At 39.2% G+C, this 14116-nt stretch overlaps 1 protein-coding gene across 8 annotated transcripts in view; it reads left to right on the top strand.

Moving 5' to 3' along the window:
- ATG7 (autophagy related 7) overlaps positions 1-14116 on the top strand; it is a 126026-nt gene that overhangs the window by 87204 nt on the left and 24706 nt on the right. The gene's annotated exons all lie outside the window — the stretch shown is intronic.

Genomic DNA, 14116 nt, shown 5'->3' with positions numbered 1-14116 from the left:
ATGGTTTAGTCAAGAACTATTAGCTTTTCAAGAAGCACCTTAGGCTTTGCATAAATAAAAACACTTCCAGTCTTCTGATTTTTCTGGTCTTTATAATTCCCTGGAAGCGGTACTTACATGGCCGTGAAAGCAAACCTTGCTGTATATGAAAACAAAGTAAGAAAACTCAATGATGTTTATTCATGACCACAGCAGTATTCCTGTCCTTGTGCTCAGAAAGAATGGGAGAATCTGTGCTCAGAGCTTTGCTTTAGTGTGGAGGTTCCTGACTGTAAGTTTAGAGCTCCTGAGTGGTATCCAGAGCTTGCAAATGAAACTGAGGCTGATGCTGTGTATCTGGTGTCAGCGGGAACTTCTTGCCGTCAAATTAAATAAGACAAGGAGCAGAAAAGTCACTAGTGTCAGGAGGCTACCAGTAAAAGCTCTGAGAGAAACAAGATCAGGTTTATCATGCCGAATGGTGTGATCAGTGTGGGTGTTCGGCCTGGGGTTAGTTACTGAGGGTGTGTGACTGGTCCATCCAAAGCCACCTCTGAAGGTGGCACTTCCAGAGCCAGAAAATTGGGCTGTCCCGAAGGGGGCTGAAGAGTGAACTATCTGCGGAGGTGGGCTGGCCCGCCAGATATCTGTAGCTGAGTCTTTTCTCCAAGGCAGATGCGTTTCCTTTGGGTTACCTACTCTCCTGTGTGTCTCATATCTATCTGGTAGGTAGGTAAATTGAATGAAGGTAGCCAATTTGAAATGTTGAACCCTCTGAAGAAACAGCTTTCCAATATGAAGCGCAGAGATCTAAGCCTGGGATTTGATTGTTAATGTATTGGTTCTAATCCCTCAGTGTTGTTGGTTAATGTTAGGGAAGGCTTTTTTTGTTCTTGAGACTTTGATTTAGCTGTATTACTACAAAGACAGGAATACAAAAGTTTCTGTGAGCAGCTACTTCCCTTACCTCACCGAAATCACCCAGAGCAACAATACTTAGATATCAGACTGCCAGGAAATGACTGCATCAGACTGCAGGAGCTGATCATTCAGTCTTTCAGAAACCCTTTGAACTAGGAAAGAGTTCTATGACTTTCAAAAGAATAATTGTAAAGCATGTGTTTGTTAGTAAGTATAGATCATTTGTTCTGTATTAAGATGATTAAACCGTATTTGGCTAAAAGTTTGCTACCTGGGGTTTTCAGCTGGGACTAGAACTTCACCGTGGTGCATACTGAGCAGCACACAAAAAATAAATGCCCTCTCTGCTTCCCCTTAGTAGTCCCCTTTCCCACCAACAAAGAAGCCTTTAAAGCAAATAAGGAGTAGTTCAGATGCTAAACCCATTAAAGGATTTAATTGATCACAATGGGTATAACTTAGTCAGCTGAGTAACATCATGATGCTGATACAAGTTGAATTATAACACCTAACTACAAGTTGTTCAGTATAATACAGAATCATAGGAAATTTAGTCTGAAAGGAAGCTCTGGAAGTTGTCACATCCAGCTATGCCCTCAGTGCAGGGCTGCACCTGTGGGCAGCTTGTTTCAGAGCTTAACCATTGCCACTTGACAGTTTTGCCTTATGTCCAAACAGAATTTCTCTTGCAGCAACTTGTGCCCATTGCTTGTTGGTCTTCCAGTATGTATCCCTCAGAGGAGCCTCGTACCTGATTCCACAGTCAAACGTTTGCTGGAACAGAAATGCAACATTGAATTTTCCTGAAGGGAGTTATTGCATTGACATTTTGTGCTAGAGAAAGAAGGAATTATTTTATCTAAACACAGTAGGTCAGTTAGGTGAAATATATGCGGCTAGGAAGATTCTTCCTCTCCCTTGGAAGCTTGCCTTATCTGAAGAGTGGTCTAGCAAAATAGAGCACTGTTTTATAAAAATCACCACTTGAACTATCTTGTTCTCTCAGATAAAGCAGAATGATTTATAAAGATTGCCTCTGCCAAGGCTACATAGTCTAATCAATGGAAGAAATAGCTTGACTTGAAGAAGGAGGAAAACTTTGACTGGGTCTTTATTAAATATTGTGTTAAGGACTAAGAAAATAGTTCCTCTTTTTAATATTCTGTTTTAATGCCCCCCCCCCCCCCAAACAAAAATCCTGTCTTTAGTAGTTTGAAACTCTACTCACAAATTCAAGTTTTATTGCAGCCCATCATTTGTTTCTTTTATTCCTGAATGTGATTAATTCAATTTTGAGGAAAATAAATGAACAAGTTATCCATGTGATATCATACAGTTTTTGGTTGAGAATGTGTCCCTTGTGGATAGGTCAATGTGGGAGAAAATCCCATGGTAACTGATAAAAAGGTAAGTGGAGAACTGATGCTTTCGTGAAAGGCAGAATGATGTGCAGTCCCTTGCTTAAGGTAGGAAATGGCTTGGGCTGTTCAGGGCAGTAACGTGTAGTCAAAGACAAGGAGTCTGCGGGAGAAAACAATGCCAGTGGAAAGAGAGAAAGAGAAGATTTGTAGTTGGAATAAGAGACCTAAATGATAGATCTGTGCTTTGAGTGGGATTGAAGCAATCAGTGTAACTCTCAGAACACTGAGAAAATTAAGGGAATTTAAAGCATAAGATGATGTGGGCTTTACCAAGGACCTCTGGACAGACAGGAAGATGTTAAAAACGGTTGTGGTATGGCTTAAAGTCATCTTGATGTGTGCCTCAAAGAAAGGCAGCATTTAATCTAATACCCAGGATGGATTGAATTACTGGGGGGAAAAAAAAGGAGAGGATTTCAAAGGCAGAAATGACTGGTGCTAAATACTTCCCTGCTTACAGTTATGAAGAAACCAAACTTTATTTATGTCTTTTGAATCTCCTTTTCTCCATGTTGTTAGTTTTATAGTCTTAGATCCACAACCTGGATATAGTACGACTCAAATTTGGATTAGCTCTCTTGAAAATATCTCTTGAATATCTCCTGATACCAGTAGTAAAAAAAAAAAAAAAAAAAAAAAAGTGGAGGAAAACAAAACCTCAGTTCTTAGTTGCAACAGAGTTTTCTATACTGTTATGAAGAGGAAAGCTGTTCCAATAGAATTCTAATTCATTAATTTATCAGAAAAGAAATAGTAGGATTACATGAGAGCTTTTAAATATTTTTTTTTGTGATAGAGTAGCAGGCATTTGAAAGTTAAATCCAATAGATGTGGTCAGCTCCACAGAAAATACAAAACTGTCAATTCTTGAGCTTCCATTCAGGATACTTTGGAAGAATGGTTTCCTAGGAAAATGGTTTCCTAGGAAAACCATACTTTGTGTTAGATTTCTTTTTGTCTTCTGCTTTAAACAATAGTTGAATACAATGCTAATCCTTTTGTAAGGATATTCCAAAAATATTATTGAAGTTCAGTGTAAGTCAGAACGGCTAAGAAGGAGATGAATATATATGGATCTGTGGGCCAGAATGCAGCTTTTTAGTGGGCATGGTGCAGGATAAGTCTGCCAGCTTGCACAAAACAAAATTCATATTTAGGGATCAAGGTCATATGCAATCAAAATAAAAAGATAATCAAAATAGCTCTTTAAGGTGTTTATTTTGGATAAAATAATTGGCCTGCCTGAGACCTATAAAGTAGTTATTCAATACAATCTTAGATTTCTCAAGCTTAGACACAAACATTTAAATTAATGTTTTGAGAGTGCTCCTCAGATTTTTCTTCAGTTTGAAAAGAGGAGCCTAATGTTTCAATTATTTGTAAGAGTAACTTCCGTGTTTTGGTTTATATCAAGTCTCCCCTTATCTCCTATGCAATAGCTATAATCACCTGTTCTTTTTTGTTTCTGTTTATTGTAAGTTCTGTAAGAGTTGAAGAGCTTTATAAACTGAGTAAAAGTTTAAGGATCATTTATTACTTGAAAGGAAGATTTTTTTTTCATGTAACATGATCTTACATGTTCATAAATGAGAATATTTGGAATGTCATCTGAAAAGAAAGCATCACTAACAGCACATCATCATACTGCTGCTTGAGCCTGGTCCTCTCGGCCCAAAAGGAAAAGCGATGCGATGTCTGATGCGATGGCAGCTCTGTTCTCTGCTGCAGTTTGTTGGTCTGGGGTTATGGCTCAGTTGGGTGCTGCGTAGCCTGACGTCCCTTGGCTTACGCAACCTGCTGGGAATCACAGCATGAGAAGATATCTCGTTAGGCCCTGCCATATTTTACAACTTTGTTTGAATTCAAACACTTCATTGCTCAAAGTTATGCAGAACAACCTCCTAAGTATATTCCAGTTCTTTCTTTGGGGGAGGAGCTGGTGGTGAAATGAAAAGAGATGCTATATTTAAGATAATGTAAATTCAGTGCCACAAAGAGGTAAAGTATGCATTCATGGTGCAGGAGACCTGTTGCTTGTTTTAAGGTGAATTTTTTTGGGAAAAAAAAATCATTTAACAGTCTTGGGTTTTACTCCTATTTTGAAAACATACTGACTATATTTGCTATTTAATTGCAATCAAATTTTTAAAAGTAGCTGCTCACTCCGGCGCTCACAGTTGGATTAACGTGTTCTTTCTGTGGTCCCTGTTGATCCCATAAACTCAGTGTAATTGCATTCATACAATAGGCAAAAAGATCAAAGTAGTCCCATATGGGGTGGGGGGGAAGAGCATTCTGAGCCAAAACAAGCTGTTTGGCTTGTAAGCAATTGGAAGCCTTTCCTGCAGCACATCTGCAATGTACTCTGCCTTACAGAGCTCCATAGCGTGGCTCACCGCGTCATTCGTGTGACTGTGATACTAGGGAAAACTTACAAGTAACAGTGCTGTGCTAGTCTTGACAAGACTAAATAGACTTGTAATCAAAGGATTGTTTGGTACCATATACGTTACATTGGTGGGGCAAAGGTTGGTGCTCTTCTTTTTCAGATCATTGGGTTCAAGTTAATAAAGTGCAGCAGAAGGAATTTGATTTTTCACTCGGTGAAAAAGTTGCTGTACTCCGAGAAGCACATCACTTGGCATGGTCATGCCATCTTTGACCAGTTTTGTGCTGTCAGGTTGAAATAGGTTCATGTACAGTTGGGAACTAGTTCAAGCATTGTTTTCTGACTGCATTCTGCAAATGGAAAAGGCCAACACTTTGTTAAAAGCAAATCTAGCAGGACAGATGGGTATAAGGAAAGGGAAAACGAGGGAATTAGATATGGAGATGTGATAGCTTGGACACATACAAGTATTCACAAAAGATTGGTTAGCCCAAAAGATGTTGAAATTTAATGGTCAGAAAATCTAAAGCAATTTTGAAGAGGGTTACAGAATCCTAAGTCATGCAAGACCCTCCTAGCACAAACACTGTGTACAGTTTAATCAAGATTCTTGTTGGTTCAGTTGCATGCTAATGAAAGTGGTTATCGTAAAATAATTCTGATGCTAGTACAAATTTTCAGCTGAATCTAGGCTGGATTTGTGGTTTTTGAGACATTTCCTGAGTCACTAGGTAGGTTTTTAAATGAACTTAAAGCTGCCTATATTATATAGAAAGTTGCGTGACGCACGGGCATAGCAAATGCTCTAAGAGCGAGGCAGAATGCTTACAGAGGTCTGGTTTTGCTGATGCACTTTCTGCTTCCTCATGTTAATTTTTTATCCACTTGAAAGAATAGGGTTCTAGCAGAACTTAACCATAAACCTTATCTGCCTGTTGTGTTTCTAGAATATCTCTGCCTTCGATATCTAAATATTTAATAATTGTGCTTTTATACTGATGCTTGCAATTTTTTATGTTATGTTCATTTTATGCTATTTGATAAACATAATGGGAAAAGTGACATATAAGATTTTAATAATAATCATGGGGAAAACTGATACGCAGGATTCTGATACGTTCTCTAAGGTTTTGGACTGAATTACATGAAATAAAAATCTGATTATTGCAGTATCATTTATGTGTTCTAGGACAGCAAACCATCTTCTTACATTTGCTTAGTTTCACCTGGTGTGTTCAGAAATTATTTTAGTTTCTAACAAAATGAAGAACATTTTTTCTGCATAGGAAGAGAGAAGAGAAAGTTTTCCATCACTTCTTCATGCCTCCTCCACAAGCTAGAGATGTTGTGTATACACCACATGTATCTCCATGGAAGCAGTGATGAGATCAGTGAGGTCATTGGATAAATCAAAACTGTAGCAAGATAATATTTTGATTGTTTTTCAAGTTTTCTATTACTTATGCGTTATATACAGCACACTAGAGGAAATATCTTTATACTAAAGAGGCATGCAAAATGTGCATGTAAGATGACATAACAGCATGTGGGAAGTCTGCATCACTTTTTCTGCCAAATACTGTTTTCTGATAATGGAACTTGAGCTGAAAAAGATCCGTGGTGTTGACTCCAGAATTATTTAGAGTAATGCATATTTGGTTTGTATTTGCCAGTTTCAGTTTGTGAACATGGTTCTTTAGAGTGACCTATATGTCTTGGTTTTTAAGGTAAAATTCTCAAATTTAGGATTTTTCAAGTAAGAAATTGTTCTATATGGACATACCCTTTAACATTTCCCTGTTTTTTTGAAGGATTCCTGTTTACCATTGGTAGATTGGTGAGCTTCACAAGAAGTTTTTGAATCTGTCAGATGATAGCTCAGTGAATAGACGTGACATGCTGGAAGGAGTTCGGTGTAAGGCCACAAACATGATTAGAGGGCGCAGAGCACATGGCTATAGGCTGAGAGACCCGGCTTTGTTCAGGTTTAAGAAGGCTGAGGGGAGAATGTGTAACTGTTGTCTTCAGCGACCTGATGGCAATGTACAGAGAAGACAGAGGTGCAGAATGAAAGGATGAGAGCCATCAGGCACAAGTTGTGACATGACAACTTCCAGTCAGAAAGGGGAAAAAAAATTCAGCATGAGCGTGGTCAAACGCCGGAACAGGTTTCCTAGAGCGGTTGTGAAATCTCAGAAATAGTTAAAACTCAGCCGGACAAGGCCCTGAACAACCCCATCTAGTTTGTTGTGCTTTGAGGGGAGGATTTGACAAAACCATCTGCACGGTACCTCCAGTCCAGCTCAGTCGGTGGATCTGTGATCCCACACTGAAACACCGAGTGGACTTCAAGTATCGTGTTTTATAATCTCTTTATGATTTGTCTGAATCGTTTACCTCTGAAAGTCACGTGAATAGCTTGTATTGTAAAACTGCTGCTCTTTTTTAATCATAGTGACTGAAATGTTTGTTTTGTATGACCTGAAAACTAATTTACACATCTTAGATAGCAGTTATGTGTCACCTGTGAATTAAAAAGCTGTAGAGGAACATGGCAAGCTGTTGATTTACAGCAGAGCAAAGTCTGTGTAGCTGGAATGGAATAGGCTCGGGCGTGTAGATAGTGATAATTATTTTGACAGATCCATTTATGCATATGATTTGGATTTCCTCTACAAAGTTGTGAAACCCTTTTCGAGTAAATGTGCATTTGTATCTACGTTGCGATTTTTTTGGAGATGTATCTTTTTACATTTAAAACTGTAAAATCTGGGCTCATCGAATGAGGAAAAGAATTTGAGCGTATACTTTTGTATACTCTAGTGTTTTTATTTTCAGTTCAGTCAAAGGATTTATGAGTGCTAATCATTGCTATGACAATATTTAATTGTGGCTTCATTCAAACAATTTCTGTTTGGATAGTTGCCTTTCGGTGCTAGTAAAATGAAGTTTCGAATCCCACACCAAAATATGGTAATGGAAATCATCACATCTGCTTGGTGGGGGGTGGTTGTTTGTTTTTACACTTACTCGTTTTCAGTTTTTAAGAGCCTGAGGAAAAGACTTTGTAGTAGAAAGTACCCCCATAGGTAGACGTCATCCCAACAACTCAAGTGCCGTGCCCTGAAAAATGGCCTTTGCAGCTCCAAAGACCATTCAGAGGTCATCTTACTGCGGCGGGGGATTGGTTTTCTATTTGCTTGCTTCTCTGCTTTGTTTTTTCCTGGCACAAAAAGAAACAATTGAAGGAAATGTGTCTGAGGCACTTTTTTTTTTTTTTTACTATAAAACTTGTATGCACTTTTTTTTGTTTCTTTTATTGGCTTGTTAAGTATCTTTTAGTTGTGTAAAAAAAAAAAAAGAATGTTTTCATATAATAATCCAATGAAACAGCTGGGAAAACTACTGTAAAAGCAGAAAGTACTAATTACTGGTGAGTGCTACTCTTGGTATATCTGTTTGAAACGCAGAAGGTATTTAAAAGATTTTCAACCTAAAAGTTTACAGTCGAAACAACAACAACAAAATCTGTATTGTTTGTTTGCCTTTATCTACTTAAATCAACCTTTGGAAGTATTTAAAATCTTCAGGTGCCAGTTCTGCAGGATGCTTAGAAATTGGTCTGGCTTCAAGTGTGTGAGCCAGCTGAGATCCCGTGCTAAGGAGCTGGCTGAGTTGGCGGACTGACCAACTGCTGCAGTGAATGTAGGCAGTTCAATCTAGCGTAAAGCCCGTCTTGGAAGAGGATGTTTTCGGAAAAAGGCTGTGATCCCTCTGTCCCAGGGCCTCAGACTCATAGAACACCGGGTGCTCAGGAAAAAAGGCTACAGGTACTGAACAAACAATAGAAGGGTGAAAAACCAAATGCTAGACACCTGTAGCTTGATAGAATAGAGGACATGAAAGGAAATCAGAAGAGATGTCCTGAAACGGTGATCACAAGGTTCTTAACCATACTGCAGTTGGCTAGATGAAGGGAGAGGGGCGATGTTTCCAGTTCCTGTGAAAAGTGAGGCCGTGCATGAGAGGTATGGTTATAGTTGGGAGAACTGCAAGACAGACATAAAGAATAATGGTTGCTCCTGGTTGCAGTCAAGATGAGGATGCCTTGTGGCCTTGAGTTAGATTTTAAGCTGTGGTTATGGGCTGAAAATGCAGAATTTTGGAAAGTCTATAAAAGGAAAACAAGCATCAGTCAGGGACGCCCTCATTGACAAAAGCACAGAGTTGGAGGTGAATGTTATTGCGAGGCTTTAAACCATTTGGACAGGAAGGGCTGTGAAGCTTCTAGCTGAGACAGAAAAAAGGGACTTGTGTAGGTAGCAGGGGTGCCAGGAGTTTGTCAGCAGTGTAAACTAGCTAGGATAGGACCGTTGTGGACAGGGATCTGGAAAGAATATCCACTGTTTGCACTACCTGCTATTTAAATAAAGCAGCCTGGAGAAGGAGATGCAGTTTTATAAGCCTCTGATTTTTTTTTTTTAGTTTAATTTCTTTGTGTGTGTGTGTAAGTATGTAATTTCTGCATCAGCTGAAGTCAGAAGTATCTCTTAGTCTGTAGTTAAGTCTTCAAACATGCAGCTCCAGGGTAGGAGAGTATACCAGTATGCTTGTATCAGAAATGTGCTTCGATCTCTGATTTGCTGTTAGAAATAGTTTCCTTTGGGATGGCTGTAATGAATTCTGACACCTGGGTATTCTCTCCTTCAGGGTTTTCTGTCCCTCCTGCAGGGACATCTCACCTTGTTAAATGTCATGTAAGGAATATCTGTAGCGTAAGCTGTAAGGTAAAACAAAGCTGATTTGGGCTATAGTTTTGCTGGCTGCAGTTTTGTTAGGGCAAGTAAACAGCCACTTCTGAAAAACATCAACTCTGTCCTGCTGCAGAAATAGGTACCTGCTGGAGCAGAACAGATAGGTGTGGATTGGATGAACAGTTGTGGTGGGGGAACAGCTGCAATTACAGTAGGATAGGCTATTTCCACTGTGAGCAAGAGTGACTCCTTATTTAGGTGTGTTACCTTAGTTTCTTAGACAGCAAAGAGAATACTTCACTATAGAGTGCACTATGCAGGCACTGTCATGCATCTTGGTATAAATTCTAAGCAAAGCTAAATGCTCTCGTTAATGTAGAATCATGTTCGTGTTGGTTTTTCATGGACAGCTTGCTTTTCTTTTTTTTTTTTTTTCCTGTGGGAAAGGGGGATAAATAAGGAGTTGTTAAATATGCAAAATGCTTGAAGTTTGTTTTCAGTTACAGTAAGATGAAGGGTAGGGCTTACTGTGCATCACTATCCAAGATGAAAGGAGGGTGCTGAACTTTATAATTAGCATCCCTCAGTCCATACAGTAAAGTTTGAAAAAGTTACGTGTTAGAACTTGCATACATTTAATGAATTTCAAGTTGCAATTTCACTTCTGTTGCCATTCCTGAAAGATGCAGTCACTGGACCAGGAAGAATATTAAATGAGCCACACAAGGACTGTTAATGCAGCCTGCTGTAGCTAGTTCATCTGATTGTACGTTATATTTACATACACAAATAAACATGCTTTGTCAAGTAAGTGAGGCTGCCAGAAGCTCTGATATACTGTCTCTATGCTTGAGTGTAGAATAAAAACATGTTTAACCTAATATCTATCAAAAAGCTCACTTTTATAGATGTAAAATAATTAAATTTCTTTAAATTTAAACCCATGCTTGAATATATATATATATATATTTTTTTTCATTTGTTTAGCTTTCCTGAGTAAGGGTACATTTCTAAATTGGGAAGTAATATATGAAGGGGCTTAATTGGCCTGGAAAGCTGCCTGTTCCCAAGTGATACCCACCAGTGCTGTTTGATGCACGTAACATCTGATTTTTAGCCTCACCTCTGCCTGTAGAATTTTACTTTTTCCTTACTCTTCACCGCCTTTGGAGCAGCTACAACATAGTAAATAATGTGGTTTTCTGAGCGCAGTGCATTTGATAAACGTGTAGGTAAATTTCTCTCAGGTGTGTGTGGAAAGCAGCGCGTGGGGCATGGTGTTTGTTTGCTTCACCTCTCTTAATGAGGCAGCCAGTTCTGTGGCAATTGCTGCTGGATCCGTGCTGGCAAGAAACCTTAAAAAATCCCCTTGGGATACATTGATATTCTTGCAGGCTTGTTTATAAGGTGAACAGTAGTTATGTATTTGAATTGCACATGTTAATTCTAAGATGTGGAGCCGTGTTTCCATATGTGAATGCTACCAGGTGTTCTTGGTGTAGGAAGAGAAATCCCACTCCATTCAGTGGGATTATTGAAGATGCAATCTGAAACTGCTTGAAATCAGTCAGCGGGAATTTGTGAACAGTTACATTAATGCACTTTTTTTCCCCCCTTTTTTTCCTATTATGTAAGAAAATAATACCTGTCATTTCAAGAAAACAAGTGCAGGAATTCTTCTCTTATCCTGAATAGCCATAATTTCCACCTGAAATTTAAGAACCTCTGCATGGAAGTTTGAATATAAAAGCAAGTACTTGAAAAAACAGGTGCATTGAGGTAATCTGGCTAGATTTATGTTTAAAAAAAAAAAAAAAAGGTTGATTTTGACAGCTAGTTTATTATCTTCCTATTTTATGACTTCTCCTGTCATTACCTGTAGCTGCATTTAGGTTGACTAAGCCAGGTGTGCTGCAGGACTGAGGAGAAGTGAAAACAAAATCCACATTCACAGCTCGAGCTGGGTGTCAGGTTCTTGGCGTGACAGTCATTTTAGATCATTTTAGATATTGTCTTTCATGGCTTTCTGTGTTTCTTGATTTCTGCTCTGTAAAAGTTGTGGAGTAAAGTTTCAAAGTAATAACCAAAGTTGGCGTAGTAATAGAGCATGTCATTTAAATGTCTTTTCATGAAAAGATGTACTGCTATTAACCAAGAGCCTATGAAGTATTGTAATTTAGTTATCAGTACCGACATATAATACAACATCTTCTGTGCAGTGTTGTATAGCTTGTTTTCTTTAGGTTAACGTGCAATTGTTAGCTTTTGTGTTGAATTTTCTCCTTCTTTTTCATGTACTCCCCACCACGCTGCACATGATTTATTAAGGCAGTACTTCATTCTTCAGAGACCTGTAGGAAGCTTCAGCACGCAGTGCTGGGGTTGTGCCAGCTCTGATAGGCAGACGAAGTGTAAACTGTCGTATAAAACTGTCTTGCACCTCTTGCTCAGTCACCTTGTCACTGCAGTAGAGAGAAGTCTGTCTCCTGGAAGTAAAATACGAGCATGCTGTTCAAATGTTAAAAATAATTCTCCTCAATCCAGGATGTTCGCATCATGTTTAAATACCTGGAACCTCAGTTTCAGTCTTTCTGCAAATAGTTTTGTAAGACTCCTAGAAAAGAGGTGTGCTTTAGATAGGAAATAATTGGATTGTTGTTCTTTTCTGTTCACTTTCCTGCAGTTGTTAACAGTGCTGTATTTCCAGGGCCTTAGCTCCGTAGCGTCGCTGAGTAGCTGGTGTTACTCAAATACCTAGGTGCACTTTACAAATAAGGAGTTGTATTTATTGTACGGCACATTCTAGCTATGTAAAGCTAGATAAAATTCAAGCTAATACTACACCTACGAGTAGTAAAGAGGCACGGCTGGTCTTTCTGATCTACCAGCTGTGTGTCAGAGCCTTGCATCGGCAGAGAGCTGCAAGATACAAAGGCAGGAGACTCCTGCGAATGTGCCACCCGGCCCATTTTGCACCGTTCAGGTTTCCAGTGCTGTTTTGAAGGAAGGACCTGGGCTCAAGCATGCAACCAGGTGCCAGGTTTTTGAAGCAATCTGAGGCTGAGCGGTGCTTCTCCCCCAGCCAGGAGCTTAGGCTGCCTCGTAGGCACTGCCGCCGGCTGTGCAATGGGCTGGAGCGCCGGAGCTGTGCTTGCACTGTAAGTCTTCAAGTTACTTGAGGCCCTCTATGGGTTGCCTGTCCCTGGCTATTGAGGCCAAACAGAAAACTCTGTTATTCCCCTTTTCCTCCCAAAGAGGAGTTACAGCGTAGTTAGAGCTGCTCTTTGTACCATGTGGGGTGTCGGCGTAACGCAAGCGTTGCACATCACACGCGTAAAGCCAAAAGGCTCTCTGAGCCTCACAGAAACGATGGAACAGCTAGGCACTTTCTGGAGGGAATTGTTTCCATATCACATAATTACTAATGTAACTGGCACCCTTACCAGCCTTTCTTTTTTTTCTTTTTTTTTCTTTTTTTTTAAAAAAAGGCAAACAAAAAACCAAGCAGAATGTACTTGCCTTCTCACCCACACTGCTCAGATCAGAACTGATGATGGGAAAGCACAGAGCAGAGACGCTGGCTCTGCTCCCAGTGTATCTATTTAGTAGATAAAGAAGACTTTTAGGGATCTCAGTCAGCTTCTTTCTCTTTTGCCTTTGAATCACCTCATGGCATTTTTAAAAGTATTTATTGTGTTTCTTTCTCATGGGGGAGTGGTTTTTGAGGGTTAATATCTATGGGCTTTATTTTCAGAAATGAGAGTAGGCTAGACAAAGATGGACTATCAGTCTGAACTTTGGATTTCTTGCTTATTGCCAGTTTGAATCATACCATAAACGCTATTTAAAGATTTTGTTTTTCGTATTTATTTTCCACATCCTTGACCCTGACTGGTGAGCTGGACATTTGTGTTTGCCTTGGCAAGCTCCAAGCTGCTCATCTAGGGCAGGATGAAAACTCTTTTTTCCTTTTGTAAACAAACTGTTCCTTCAGTATTTTCCATAAGGATTTACACCACCATTTTGCAACGCTTCTAGGAACTGAGAAAATCCTGCCATTCAGAGTTTTCATTTTACACAGCTTGTAGAACTGCATAGAAATCTTTGATTTTTATATGAGTAGTTGCTTCCTGGGGTTGGATTTGAAGAGCCTTTTTCAGAATATTTTCAAATTCCAGAAATATCACATTTTATCATGAAGGTTTTTACTAAAACTATAGGTAAGTATTCTTTGTCACCTGTCCAGAAATGTGGTTGTGTGTGGTTATTTGTCTAACACCAATATGTGTGCAGACCAGCCATGAACACATCTTGGTACCTTTACACATCTTGGTACTTTTTATTGGGAGGTAGAATACACAATTTTAAAGCAAGCTAATGCTACAAACAGAATTAATGTATTGGTATAAAAAAGTTTAAATCTTACCCAGACGTGATGTACCATCATTATCTCTGTGTTCTCGATTGTAAAGTTTTCTGTTATACCATTTTGTTGTGTTGAACTCTGAAAGGTTTTACAAGAGTTTGAATGATCCTGAAGAAATGTCTACATATGGGTGGCTTTTTGCTGGCAGAGATGAGCTAGCTCTGTTCAGATGATCAGAACCAAGCAGGTCAGAGCCAAATCCAGCTGAAAGCTCTGTACCTGTCTT

Source organism: Anser anser (genome assembly GCF_964211835.1).
Source record: "Anser anser genome assembly, chromosome: 12".
NCBI classification, from domain to species: Eukaryota; Metazoa; Chordata; class Aves; order Anseriformes; family Anatidae; genus Anser; species Anser anser.
This window is presented reverse-complemented; position numbering and strand designations above follow the sequence as displayed.